Here is a 13,451-nt window from a genome sequence, read left to right as displayed (position 1 = left end):
TTGAATCTTAGGAGGTATGGACCTGTTTAGTGCTTGGATGGGAGACCGCCTCGGAATACCATTTGCTGTAATATTTTTGGAAATTTGTACTAATTATATAATTATCTTGAAACAAAAAGAGTCAATGCCCAATCTTTGAATCTTAGCAGCTATGGACCTGTTTAGTGTTTGGATGGGAGACCGCCTCGGAAAACCAGGTGCTCTAATATTATTGGAAATGTATTACTAATTATATAATAACCTTTAAAAAAAAAAAAAAAAAAAAAAAGAGTCAATGCCCGATCTCTTAATCTTAGCAGGTATTGGCCTGGTTAGTGCTTGGATGGGAGACCGCCTGGGAATACCAGGTGCTTTAAGCTTTAGGGTTTTCTTTCCTACTTATATAATGTACCGGCGATTAGATTGGCTGATCTTTAAATAGCTCTCTCTTTGCAGCAGTCTTCGCTTATGGCCATACCACCCTGGCTATGCCAGATCATGTCTGAGCTCGGAAGCTAAGCAGGTTTGGGCCTGGTTAGTAATTGGATGGGAGACCCCCTGGTAATACCAGTTGCTTCAAGATTTTTGTAAATTTTTCACAAATTATATAATAATCTTGAAAAAAAAAAGAGTCAATGCCCATTCTTTGAATCTTAGCAGTCATGGACTTGTGTAGTGTTTGGATGGGAGACCCCCTGGTAATACCAGGTGCTCTAATATTATTGGAAATTTATTACTAATTATATAATAATCTTTAAAAAAAAGAGCCAATGCCCGATCTCTTAATCTTAGCAGGTATTGGCCTGGTTAGTGCTTGGATGGGAGACCGCCTAGGAATACCAGGTGCTGTAAGCTTTTGGGTTTTCATTCCTACTTATATAATGTATGGGCGATTTGATTGGCTGATCTTTAAATAGTCCTCTCTTTGCAGTATCCTTCGCTTGCGACCGTAACAACCTGGCTATGCCTGATCTCGTCTGCTCTCGGAAGCTAAGCAGGTTTGGTCCTGTATAATGTACCGGCGATTAGATTGGCTGATCTTTAAGCTTTAGGGTTTTCTTTCCTACTTATATAATGTACCGGCGATTAGATTGGCTGATCTTTAAATAGCTCTCTCTTTGCAGAAGTCTTCGCTTATGGCCATACCAACCTGGCTATGCCAGATCATGTCTGAGCTCGGAAGCTAAGCAGGTTTGGGCCTGGTTAGTAATTGGATGGGAGACCCCCTGGTAATACCAGTTGCTTTAAGATTTTTGTAAATTTTTCACAAATTATATAATAATCTTGAAAAAAAAAAGAGTCAATGCACATTCTTTGAATCTTAGCAGTCATGGACCTGTGTAGTGTTTGGATGGGAGACCCCCTGGTAATACCAGGTGCTCTAATATTATTGGAAATTTTTCACAAATTATATAATAATCTTGAAAAAAAAAAAAAAAGTCAATGCCCGATCTCTGAATAATAGCAGGTTTTGCCTGGTTAGTACTTGGATGGAAGACGGCCGGGAAATACCAGTTGCTGTAATATTTTTGGCAATTTTTACTAATTACATAATAATCTTGCAAAAAAAAAAAAAAAAAAAAAAAGAGTAAATGCCCAATCTTTGAATCTTAGGAGGTATGGACCTGTTTAGTGCTTGGATGGGAGACCGCCTCGGAAAACCAGGTGCTCTAATATTATTGGAAATTTATTACTAATTATATAATAATCTTAAAAAAAAAAAGAGTCAATGCCCATTCTTTGAATCTTAGCAGTCATGGACCTGTTTAGTGTCTGGATGGGAGACCGCCTGGGAATACCAGGTGCTTTAAGCTTTAGGGTTTTCTTTCCTACTTATATAATGTACCGGCGATTAGATTGACTGATCTTTAAATAGCTCTCTCTTTGCAGCAGTCTTCGCTTATGGCCATACCACCCTGGCTATGCCAGATCATGTCTGAGCTCGGAAGCTAAGCAGGTTTGGGCCTGGTTAGTAATTGGATGGGAGACCCCCTGGTAATACCAGTTGCTTTAAGATTTTTGTAAATTTTTCACAAATTATATAATAATCTTGAAAAAAAAAAGAGTCAATGCCCATTCTTTGAATCTTAGCAGTTATGGACCTGTGTAGTGTTTGGATGGGAGACCCCCTGGTAATACCAGGTGCTCTAATATTATTGGAAATTTATTACTAATTATATAATAATCTTAAAAAAAAAGAGCCAATGCCCGATCTCTTAATCTTAGCAGGTATTGGCCTGGTTAGTGATTGGATGGGAGACCGCCTCGGAATACCAGGTGCTGTAAGCTTTTGGGTTTTCATTCCTACTTATATAATGTATGGGCGATTTGATTGGCTGATCTTTAAATAGTCCTCTCTTTGCAGTATCCTTCGCTTGCGACCGTAACAACCTGGCTATGCCTGATCTCGTCTGCTCTCGGAAGCTAAGCAGGTTTGGTCCTGTATAATGTACCGGCGATTAGATTGGCTGATCTTTAAATAGCTCTCTCTCTGCAGCAGTCTTCTCTTATGGCCATTCCACCCTGGCTATGCCAGATCATGTCTGAGCTCGGAAGCTAAGCAGGTTTGGGCCTGGTTAGTAATTGGATGGGAGACCCCCTGGTAATACCAGTTGCTTTAAGATTTTTGTAAATTTTTTACAAATTATATAATAATCTTGAAAAAAAAAAGAGTCAATGCCCATTCTTTGAATCTTAGCAGTCATGGACCTGTTTAGTGTCTGGATGGGAGACCGCCTCGGAATACCAGGTGCTCTAATATTATTGGAAATTTATTACTAATTATATAATAATCTTAAAAAAAAAGAGCCAATGCCTGATCTCTTAATCTTAGCAGGTATTGGCCTGGTTAGTGCTTGGATGGGAGACCGCCTGGGAATACCAGGTGCTGTAAGCTTTTGGGTTTTCATTCCTACTTATATAATGTACCGGCGATTAGATTGACTGATCTTTAAATAGCTCTCTCTTTGCAGCAGTCTTCGCTTATGGCCATACCACCCTGGCTATGCCAGATCATGTCTGAGCTCGGAAACTAAGCAGGTTTCGGCCTGGTTAGTAATTGGATGGGAGACCCCCTGGTAATACCAGTTGCTTTAAGATTTTTGTAAATTTTTCACAAATTATATAATAATCTTGAAAAAAAAAAGAGTCAATGCCCATTCTTTGAATCTTAGCAGTCATGGACTTGTGTAGTGTTTGGATGGGAGACCCCCTGGTAATACCAGGTGCTCTAATATTATTGGAAATTTTTCACAAATTATATAATAATTTTGAAAAAAAAAAAAGTCAATGCCCGATCTCTGAATAATAGCAGGTTTTGCCTGGTTAGTACTTGGATGGAAGACGGCCGGGAAATACCAGTTGCTGTAATATTTTTGGCAATTTTTACTAATTACATAAAAATCTTGCAAAAAAAAAAAAAAAGAGTAAATGCCCAATCTTTGAATCTTAGGAGGTATGGACCTGTTTAGTGCTTGGATGGGAGACCGCCTCGGAATACCATTTGCTGTAATATTTTTGGAAATTTGTACTAATTATATAATTATCTTGAAACAAAAAGAGTCAATGCCCAATCTTTGAATCTTAGCAGCTATGGACCTGTTTAGTGTTTGGATGGGAGACCGCCTCGGAAAACCAGGTGCTCTAATATTATTGGAAATGTATTACTAATTATATAATAATCTTAAAAAAAAAAAAAAAAAAAAAAAAAGAGTCAATGCCCGATCTCTTAATCTTAGCAGGTATTGGCCTGGTTAGTGCTTGGATGGGAGACCGCCTGGGAATACCAGGTGCTTTAAGCTTTAGGGTTTTCTTTCCTACTTATATAATGTACCGGCGATTAGATTGGCTGATCTTTAAATAGCTCTCTCTTTGCAGCAGTCTTCGCTTATGGCCATACCACCCTGGCTATGCCAGATCATGTCTGAGCTCGAAAGCTAAGCAGGTTTGGGCCTGGTTAGTAATTGGATGGGAGACCCCCTGGTAATACCAGTTGCTTTAAGATTTTTGTAAATTTTTCACAAATTATATAATAATCTTGAAAAAAAAAAAGAGTCAATGCCCATTCTTTGAATCTTAGCAGTCATGGACCTGTGTAGTGTTTGGATGGGAGACCCCCTGGTAATACCAGGTGCTCTAATATTATTGGAAATTTATTACTAATTATATAATAATCTTAAAAAAAGAGCCAATGCCCGATCTCTTAATCTTAGCAGGTATTGGCCTGGTTAGTGCTTGGATGGGAGACCGCCTCGGAATACCAGGTGCTGTAAGCTTTTGGGTTTTCATTCCTACTTATATAATGTATGGGCGATTTGATTGGCTGATCTTTAAATAGTCCTCTCTTTGCAGTATCCTTCGCTTGCGACCGTAACAACCTGGCTATGCCTGATCTCGTCTGCTCTCGGAAGCTAAGCAGGTTTGGTCCTGTATAATGTACCGGCGATTAGATTGGCTGATCTTTAAATAGCTCTCTCTTTGCAGCAGTCTTCGCTTATGGCCATACCACCCTGGCTATGCCAGATCATGTCTGAGCTCGGAAACTAAGCAGGTTTCGGCCTGGTTAGTAATTGGATGGGAGACCCCCTGGTAATACCAGTTGCTTTAAGATTTTTGTAAATTTTTCACAAATGATATAATAATCTTGAAAAAAAAAGAGTCAATGCCCATTCTTTGAATCTTAGCAGTCATGGACTTGTGTAGTGTTTGGATGGGAGACCCCCTGGTAATACCAGGTGCTCTAATATTATTGGAAATTTATTACTAATTATATAATAATCTTTAAAAAAAAGAGCCAATGCCCGATCTCTTAATCTTAGCAGGTATTGGCCTGGTTAGTGCTTGGATGGGAGACCGCCTAGGAATACCAGGTGCTGTAAGCTTTTGGGTTTTCATTCCTACTTATATAATGTATGGGCGATTTGATTGGCTGATCTTTAAATAGTCCTCTCTTTGCAGTATCCTTCGCTTGCGACCGTAACAACCTGGCTATGCCTGATCTCGTCTGCTCTCGGAAGCTAAGCAGGTTTGGTCCTGTATAATGTACCGGCGATTAGATTGGCTGATCTTTAAGCTTTAGGGTTTTCTTTCCTACTTATATAATGTACCGGCGATTAGATTGGCTGATCTTTAAATAGCTCTCTCTTTGCAGCAGTCTTCGCTTATGGCCATACCACCCTGGCTATGCCAGATCATGTCTGAGCTCGGAAGCTAAGCAGGTTTGGGCCTGGTTAGTAATTGGATGGGAGACCCCCTGGTAATACCAGTTGCTTTAAGATTTTTGTAAATTTTTCACAAATTATATAATAATCTTGAAAAAAAAAAGAGTCAATGCCCATTCTTTGAATCTTAGCAGTCATGGACCTGTGTAGTGTTTGGATGGGAGACCCCCTGGTAATACCAGGTGCTCTAATATTATTGGAAATTTATTACTAATTATATAATAATCTTAAAAAAAAAGAGCCAATGCCTGATCTCTTAATCTTAGCAGGTATTGGCCTGGTTAGTGCTTGGATGGGAGACCGCCTGGGAATACCAGGTGCTGTAAGCTTTTGGGTTTTCATTCCTACTTATATAATGTATGGGCGATTTGATTGGCTGATCTTTAAATAGTCCTCTCTTTGCAGTATCCTTCGCTTGCGACCGTAACAACCTGGCTATGCCTGATCTCGTCTGCTCTCGGAAGCTAAGCAGGTTTGGTCCTGTATAATGTACCGGCGATTAGATTGGCTGATCTTTAAATAGCTCTCTCTTTGCAGCAGTCTTCGCTTACGGCCATACCAACCTGTGCAACCCTGTTCATTGTAGTGGTACAATCCAGGAAGTGCAAGTGTGTGTAGAAAGGACGGAAGCTAACTCTTGTATTGTTTGTTTGTTTATTATTTTTTATTTTTAGAATTAATTGTAAGAGGAGTTTTTCTTTATCTATTTAATTAGTTTTAAACCACGAACCAGCAGCTTCATGCTGTCTGGGGAGTGGTTTAATTTTTTATTTTTTATTCAGAATGAGTGAAATGGATCAACTGCTTGTTTCACAACTTGCAACGAATTTGAAACAAGCTAATGCAATTGACCAAGGCAAAGGATTAAGACAAGGAGAAGGGATGATGGCGAAAGAAATGAAGAAACAAAGGATCTATTCAAAAGAAGCTACAGCAATAATTGACATCAGTAAAGTGCTTAATGGAGGAGCGGAGGACATTATTAGAGCAATAAAGGAAAAAGTGAGCGTGGAAAAAATTCTTGCGGTAAGACCAAAGACTAATAAGCAATATGAAGTGACTTTTGAAACGGAGGAAGCTTGTGATGGACTGTTAAATGGTTTGCAAATTAAAGGACAAATGTGTGATGTTAAAAAACTCCAGGACAGAGAATATGTAGTCTCGTTCATGCATCTGCCTGTGTATTTAGATGATGATGACATAACCTCGAAATTGGAAGGATGGGGAGTTACTCCCATAACAGAGATAAGGAGGAGGTTTTACCCAGGAACGGAGATAGAGGATGGGACAAGATTTGTTAAGGTTAAGTTCCCAAAGGAGGTGGCATCATTGCCATATAGTACAAGGTTTGAGACAACTGAAGGCTCACAGTACTTCAGGATAATACACAGTAGGCAGGTCAAAACTTGTAGATTGTGTTTAAGCCCAGAACATATCATCAAAGACTGTCCTGAGTTCAGATGTTTTAAATGCAATGATCAAGGACATTTCTCAAGAGACTGTACAGCAATTGAATGTCCAGAATGTGGCAAACCTCTTAATATATGTGAATGCTGGATGGAAGGTAACGAGAAGCAATCAGAGGAGCAACAAAGTATGGACAGGCAGGTGCAAGATGAGATTGCAGAAACCACAGAGACTTTTGAACCAATGGAAAACAAACAACAAAAGCAAATAGAATATATGGAAAATCAGAAGTTGAAGGACCATAGTCACCAGGATGGAGAAGTAAACAGAATGGAGGACGATACAGAGGAGGGAGAAGATGGAGAAACCGAACAGAATGGTGCAAATGACAAGGAAGTAAATGATGAAGAGGAGAGCGACGAGGTGGAGGAACTGGATATGGAACAACAGGAGGCAAGGAAAGAAAGAGAAAAGGTTGGAAAAATGATAAGAAGAAAATCAATGAAGGTAAAGCCAAATCTTAATGTTGCTAGAAAGAAAAAGATGATTGAAATAGATAAAAAGAAGTTGGGATTGATACAAGAACAAGATTGTGAGAGAGACTGAAGATGAATGGTTTTAAATGCTTATTTTTTATTGGTATGGTTTTAAACTTTGTGAGTTTTAATGCAAGAGGTTTAATGAGTGTAAAGAAATTTGAGATGGTAAAAGAACTATGCAAAAAGCAGGATGTGATAATTTTACAAGAAACAAACTGGAAAGACGAAATGATTGAGGATGTGAAAAAGAGATGGAAAGGACAAATGTTTTATAATAATGGTGATGGAAGGATAGGAAGGGGGGTAGCCATTTTAATAAAGGAAAATGTTGAAATTAATTCATATGAAGTCTATAATGACAAAAAAGGCAAATGTGTTGGGATTAATATTAAGAAAGATGATCATGAATTTGTGATAATTAATTTGCATGCACCCACCCAGGAGGGAGAAAAAAAACATTTTTTTGAGGGATTAAGGATTTTAATAAAGACATATAAAAACGTTATTTTAGTTGGGGATTTTAATACTGTTTTTAGTAAGATGGACATGGCAGATGGGATGGTTTTTAGAACAGATATGGGAAGGAAAGAGTTAAAAGAAATGATGGAGGAAAGAAATTTGATAGATGTTTGGAGGGAAAACCATGAAAGGAAAAGAGAATTTTCCAGAAGACAACTGGTTGGGAATTTTATGTGTCAGACAAGAATCGATTTTATTTTAAGTGAAAGGGATATGGAATTTTTTCTGGGGGACATTTGTTATAAGGATACCAGTTTGAGTGATCACAAAATGCTTTTATGGAATATTGACTTTAGTAAAGAAAAAAAAGGGCCTGGAGTGTGGATACTAAATTCAGAAATTTTGACAAGTGAAAGTTATAGAATAGGAATTGAGGAAATATTAGACAAAGAAAAAGAGGACGGAATGTACTTTGAAGATAAACGATTATGGTGGCAAAATGTAAAATATGAAATAAGAAAATATTCTATAAACCATAGCAAATTGGTACAGAAAGTTAAAAAAGCAAAGGAGCTGGAAATAAGGAAAAAACTCAGAAAAGAGACAAATAAAAGTGAAGTAAATATAAAACAGATAATACTTTTGGAGGAAGAGTTACGGAAAATTGAGGAAGAAAAGTGTAAAGGAGCTATTATAAGGAGTAAGGCAAAAAACACAATTGCAGGAGAAAAATGTACAAAATTTTTCTTTAATTTGGAGAAAAGTAGAGGCAAAGCAAAGTTAATAAAAGAATTAAAAAATTAAAAAGGAGAAATAGTCAAAGACATAAGTGGAATTTTAACAGAGGTGAAAGACTATTATGAAGGGCTTTTTGAAACAAAAGGAATTGACGAAAAAGCCAAAATTCAGTTATTAGAGAGTGTTACAGCTAAAGTAAGTAGAGAAGATAAAAAGGAATGTGATAAAGAAATTAGTGAAGAGGAAATTGTACAAGCTATCAATAGTTTAAAAGGAAACAAAAGCCCGGGGACAGATGGGATAGTAAATGAATTTTATAAAGTTTTTAAAGAGAAGATAAGTGGGATTTTAAAGGAAGTATATAAGGAGATTTTTGATAAAAGAGAATTGGATCAGAGGATGAGTATAGGGTTGATGAAATTAATTTATAAAAGGAAAGGAAGTAAAAATAATTTGAGTAATTTTAGACCAATAACAATGTTAAACACAGATTTAAAAATACTATCTAAAATTCTTGCAAATAGAATGAAAAATATTTTACCCAAAATTATAGTGACTAATCAGGCATATGGTGTAAGAGGGAGAGATATTGCTGATATAACGAGTGGTGTAAGAGACATAATAAGCTATTTAAATGAAACACAGAAGGATGGATATGTTGTTAATTTAGATTTTGAAAAGGCTTTTGATAGGGTAGAACATGATTTTTTATTTGCAATTTTAGAACGTTTTGGTTTTGGAAAGAATTTTAAGGAATGGATAAAAATTTTATATAATAACGTAATGACGAGAGTGACGTGTAATGGTTTCTTAACAGAACCTTTTAGAATAACAAGATCAATAAGGCAAGGATGTCCACTCTCTGCACAGCTATATACTTTGGTAGCAGAACCTTTAGGTTTAATGATTAAGAAAAATAAAAGCATTCAAGGTATTAAAATAGAAGAAGGTAAAGAAGAGAAAAAGATATTCCAATATGCAGACGACACGACACTGATTTTAAAAGACTTAGAAAGTATGAAGGAAGTCATGAGAAATGTAGAGAGGTATGGTAAAGGTACAGGTGCAAGAGTTAATGGAGAAAAAACTGTGTACATGAAGTTTGGAAAGGTACCAAATTTAGGAGGAGTTTTTAATTTTGAGGAGGTGAAGGAAACAAAAATTTTGGGTGTGACTTTAGGAAAAGATGAGAAAGGGCCAAGAGAAAGAATGTTTGAAAAGTTGTTGGGGGAAATGGAAAGGAGATTAATTTTTTGGAGGGGAAGATTTTTAAGTTTGAAAGGGAAAATTTTAGTGGTTAATGCTTTAATGTTATCCAAAATGTGGTATATTTTAATGGTGAGCGCAATGCCAAGATGGGTGGAAGTAAGAATAAAAAGATGTGTTTTAGATTTTATTTGGGAGAAGAAACCCCCAAGAGTTGCTTATAACACTCTGATAGGACAGGCTGATAAAGGAGGAATGGGATTATCTGATGTAGAATAAAAAAAAAAGTATGAGAATTAAAGTTGTGAAAAAGTATAAAGATGATCAAGAAAAAGGAGAATGGAAAGATACAATGAAATACTATTTGGACAAATGTGGTAATGTGAAACTAGGGGACAGTGTTTTATGGATGAAAATGAAAGCATGGATGTTTGAAAGAATACCAGATTTTTATAAAGACGTTTTAAAAGCTTGGGGTTTTTTTCTCTCAAAGGTTGATTTTATACCTGGAGGAAGGAAAGAGATTTTAAACCAACCATTATTTTTTAATAAGCATATTGTGAAAAGTGGGAAAGAAATCTTTTTTAAAAAATGGTGGGAGGTTGGGATTGCAAGACTAAGGGATATTATGTATGAGATAAGAGAGGGTTTTTTACCAGTGCAAGTAATTATTGATGAGTTGGAAGAAGCCAAAGAAGAGTATGACATAAACAATGTAAAGAAGCAATATAAAGAAATGAAAAGTGCAATACCAAAAGCGTGGATAAATGAAATACAGAAGGAAGAAAAAGAGGAAGGAAAGACTGAAGTGTATTTTGTTAATCAAAATAAAAGAATAGGGTTTAGTTTAGGGAATGTGAAAATGTTTTATCAGGTTTTAAGGGAAGAGATTTTTAAAAAACCAAATTCAAATGATATGTGGTTAAGAAACTTCAATGGCTTGAAAGAGGAAGAAATATGGAAAAATATGAGGGGAGTACTGGTGAGCACAAATTTGGAGTGTCTTGATTATTTTATAAGGCATAATGTAATATGGTCGGAAATGAGGTTGTGTATTATAAAAAAAGAACAAAGTGCATTATGTAAGGTTTGTAAAAAACAAGATGAGGGTTTGTTGCATTTATTTTTACTGTGTGAGGAATTAGGATCTTTTTTTAAGGTTTTAAAAGAAATAGTGAATGACCTAGGGGAAAGAAAAGAAGATCAAGATTGGCAAAAAACATTTATGTTTGGAAAGGAGGAAAAGTGTAAGAATAAAATCATGATCAATTTGTTAATTATTTTGGCAAAAAATGCTATATGGAAAAGAAGAAATATAGTTAAGAACAGGTCTGTTCGTATAGATGTGTGGACATTGTATAAGCATATGGTGGAAGATTATATGTTTACATTGTGCAAATATTGGAGACTGGAGGGAAAAGCAGAGATGTTTATGAAAATGTTTTCTTCTCAGGTACAGAACATTCTTTTGAAACATGACATAAATGTATCTGTTGGAAAAAAAGTGTAAAATAACAAATGCAACAAATGGGATAATGTAGAAGAAAAATATTTATAAGTATGAATGTATTTTTATTTTGTTTTATTAATTGTTTTTTTGTTTTGTTGTTGTTTTTAATTGGAATGTGAATCTCTGTATTTAGGAGAAACATAATGTATTATTTTGTGAACTTAATAAAAAAAAAAAAAAAAAAAAAAAAAAAAAAAAAAGCTATGCCAGATCATGTCTGAGCTCGGAAGCTAAGCAGGTGTGGGGCTGGTTAGTAATTGGATGGGAGACCCCCTGGTAATACCAGTTGCTTTAAGATTTTTGTAAATTTTTCACAAATTATATAATAATCTTGAAAAAAAAAAGAGTAAATGCCCAATCTTTGAATCTTAGGAGGTATGGACCTGTTTAGTGCTTGGATGGGAGACCGCCTCGGAATACCATTTGCTTTAAGATTTTTGTAAATTTTTCACAAATTATATAATAATCTTGAAAAAAAAAAGAGTCAATGCCCATTCTTTGAATCTTAGCAGTCATGGACCTGTTTAGTGTCTTGATGGGAGACCGCCTCGGAATACCAGGTGCTCTAATATTATTGGAAATTTATTACTAATTATATAATAATCTAAAAAAAAAAAAAAAAAAAAAAAAAAGAGTCAATGCCCGATCTCTTAATCTTAGCAGGTATTGGCCTGGTTAGTGCTTGGATGGGAGACCGCCTGGGAATACCAGGTGCTTTAAGCTTTAGGGTTTTCTTTCCTACTTATATAATGTACCGGCGATTAGATTGACTGATCTTTAAATAGCTCTCTCTTTGCAGCAGTCTTCGCTTATGGCCATACCACCCTGGCTATGCCAGATCATGTCTGAGCTCGGAAACTAAGCAGGTTTCGGCCTGGTTAGTAATTGGATGGGAGACCCCCTGGTAATACCAGTTGCTTTAAGATTTTTGGAAATTTTTCACAAATTATATAATAATCTTGAAAGAAAAAAAGAAAGGAGTCAATGCCCCATATCTGAATCTTAGCAGGTATGGGCCTGGTTAGTAATTGGATGGGAGACACTGTGGTAATACCAGTTGCTTTAAGATTTTTGGAAATTTTTCACAAATTATATAATAATCTTGAAAAAAAAAAAAAAAAGTCAATGCCTGATCTCTGAATAATAGCAGGTTTTGCCTGGTTAGTACTTGGATGGAAGACGGCCGGGAAATACCAGTTGCTGTAATATTTTTGGCAATTTTTACTAATTACATAATAATCTTGCAAAAAAAAACAAAAAAAAAAAAGAGTAAATGCCCAATCTTTGAATCTTAGGAGGTATGGACCTGTTTAGTGCTTGGATGGGAGACCGCCTCGGAAAACCAGGTGCTCTAATATTATTGGAAATGTATTACTAATTATATAATAATCTTAAAAAAAAAGAGTCAATGCCCGATCTCTTAATCTTAGCAGGTATTGGCCTGGTTAGTGCTTGGATGGGAGACCGCCTGGGAATACCAGGTGCTTTAAGCTTTAGGGTTTTCTTTCCTACTTATATAATGTACCGGCGATTAGATTGACTGATCTTTAAATAGCTCTCTCTTTGCAGCAGTCTTCGCTTATGGCCATACCACCCTGGCTATGCCAGATCATGTCTGAGCTCAGAAACTAAGCAGGTTTCGGCCTGGTTAGTAATTGGATGGGAGACCCCCTGGTAATACCAGTTGCTTTAAGATTTTTGGAAATTTTTCACAAATTATATAATAATCTTGAAAAAAAAAAGAGTCAATGCCCATTCTTTGAATCTTAGCAGTCATGGACCTGTGTAGTGTTTGGATGGGAGACCCCCTGGTAATACCAGGTGCTCTAATATTATTGGAAATTTATTACTAATTATATAATAATCTTAAAAAAAAAGAGCCAATGCCCGATCTCTTAATCTTAGCAGGTATTGGCCTGGTTAGTGCTTGGATGGGAGACCGCCTCGGAATACCAGGTGCTGTAAGCTTTTGGATTTTCATTCCTACTTATATAATGTATGGGCGATTTGATTGGCTGATCTTTAAATAGTCCTCTCTTTGCAGTATCCTTCGCTTGCGACCGTAACAACCTGGCTATGCCTGATCTCGTCTGCTCTCGGAAGCTAAGCAGGTTTGGTCCTGTATAATGTACCGGCGATTAGATTGGCTGATCTTTAAATAGCTCTCTCTCTGCAGCAGTCTTCGCTTATGGCCATTCCACCCTGGCTATGCCAGATCATGTCTGAGCTCGGAAGCTAAGCAGGTTTGGGCCTGGTTAGTAATTGGATGGGAGACCCCCTGGTAATACCAGTTGCTTTAAGATTTTTGGAAATTTTTCACAAATTATATAATAATCTTGAAAAAAAAAAGAGTCAATGCCCATTCTTTGAATCTTAGCAGTCATGGACCTGTGT

At 36.4% G+C, this 13,451-nt stretch overlaps 11 pseudogenes; all 11 read left to right on the top strand.

Annotated features, from left to right (window-relative positions):
• Positions 1–443: 443 nt before the first annotated feature.
• LOC127962739 (uncharacterized) lies at positions 444–562 on the top strand (annotated as a pseudogene).
• Positions 563–1,111: 549 nt separating this feature from the next.
• LOC127958988 (uncharacterized) lies at positions 1,112–1,230 on the top strand (annotated as a pseudogene).
• A 647-nt stretch (positions 1,231–1,877) lies between these two features.
• On the top strand, positions 1,878–1,996 carry LOC127966078 (uncharacterized; annotated as a pseudogene).
• Positions 1,997–2,484: 488 nt separating this feature from the next.
• Positions 2,485–2,603, top strand: LOC127963105 (uncharacterized; annotated as a pseudogene).
• A 356-nt stretch (positions 2,604–2,959) lies between these two features.
• LOC127963847 (uncharacterized) lies at positions 2,960–3,078 on the top strand (annotated as a pseudogene).
• Positions 3,079–3,863: 785 nt separating this feature from the next.
• Positions 3,864–3,982, top strand: LOC127962049 (uncharacterized; annotated as a pseudogene).
• Positions 3,983–4,469: 487 nt separating this feature from the next.
• Positions 4,470–4,588, top strand: LOC127963842 (uncharacterized; annotated as a pseudogene).
• A 548-nt stretch (positions 4,589–5,136) lies between these two features.
• Positions 5,137–5,255, top strand: LOC127966073 (uncharacterized; annotated as a pseudogene).
• Positions 5,256–11,864: 6,609 nt separating this feature from the next.
• Positions 11,865–11,983, top strand: LOC127963835 (uncharacterized; annotated as a pseudogene).
• Positions 11,984–12,634: 651 nt separating this feature from the next.
• Positions 12,635–12,753, top strand: LOC127963940 (uncharacterized; annotated as a pseudogene).
• Positions 12,754–13,241: 488 nt separating this feature from the next.
• Positions 13,242–13,360, top strand: LOC127961605 (uncharacterized; annotated as a pseudogene).
• Positions 13,361–13,451: the final 91 nt, after the last annotated feature.

The sequence above is a fragment of the Carassius gibelio genome, chromosome A3 (assembly GCF_023724105.1).
Source record: "Carassius gibelio isolate Cgi1373 ecotype wild population from Czech Republic chromosome A3, carGib1.2-hapl.c, whole genome shotgun sequence".
Lineage (NCBI taxonomy): Eukaryota > Metazoa > Chordata > Actinopteri > Cypriniformes > Cyprinidae > Carassius > Carassius gibelio.
The sequence above is the reverse complement of the archived record's forward strand: the minus strand, read 5'-3'. Positions and strand labels throughout refer to the sequence as shown.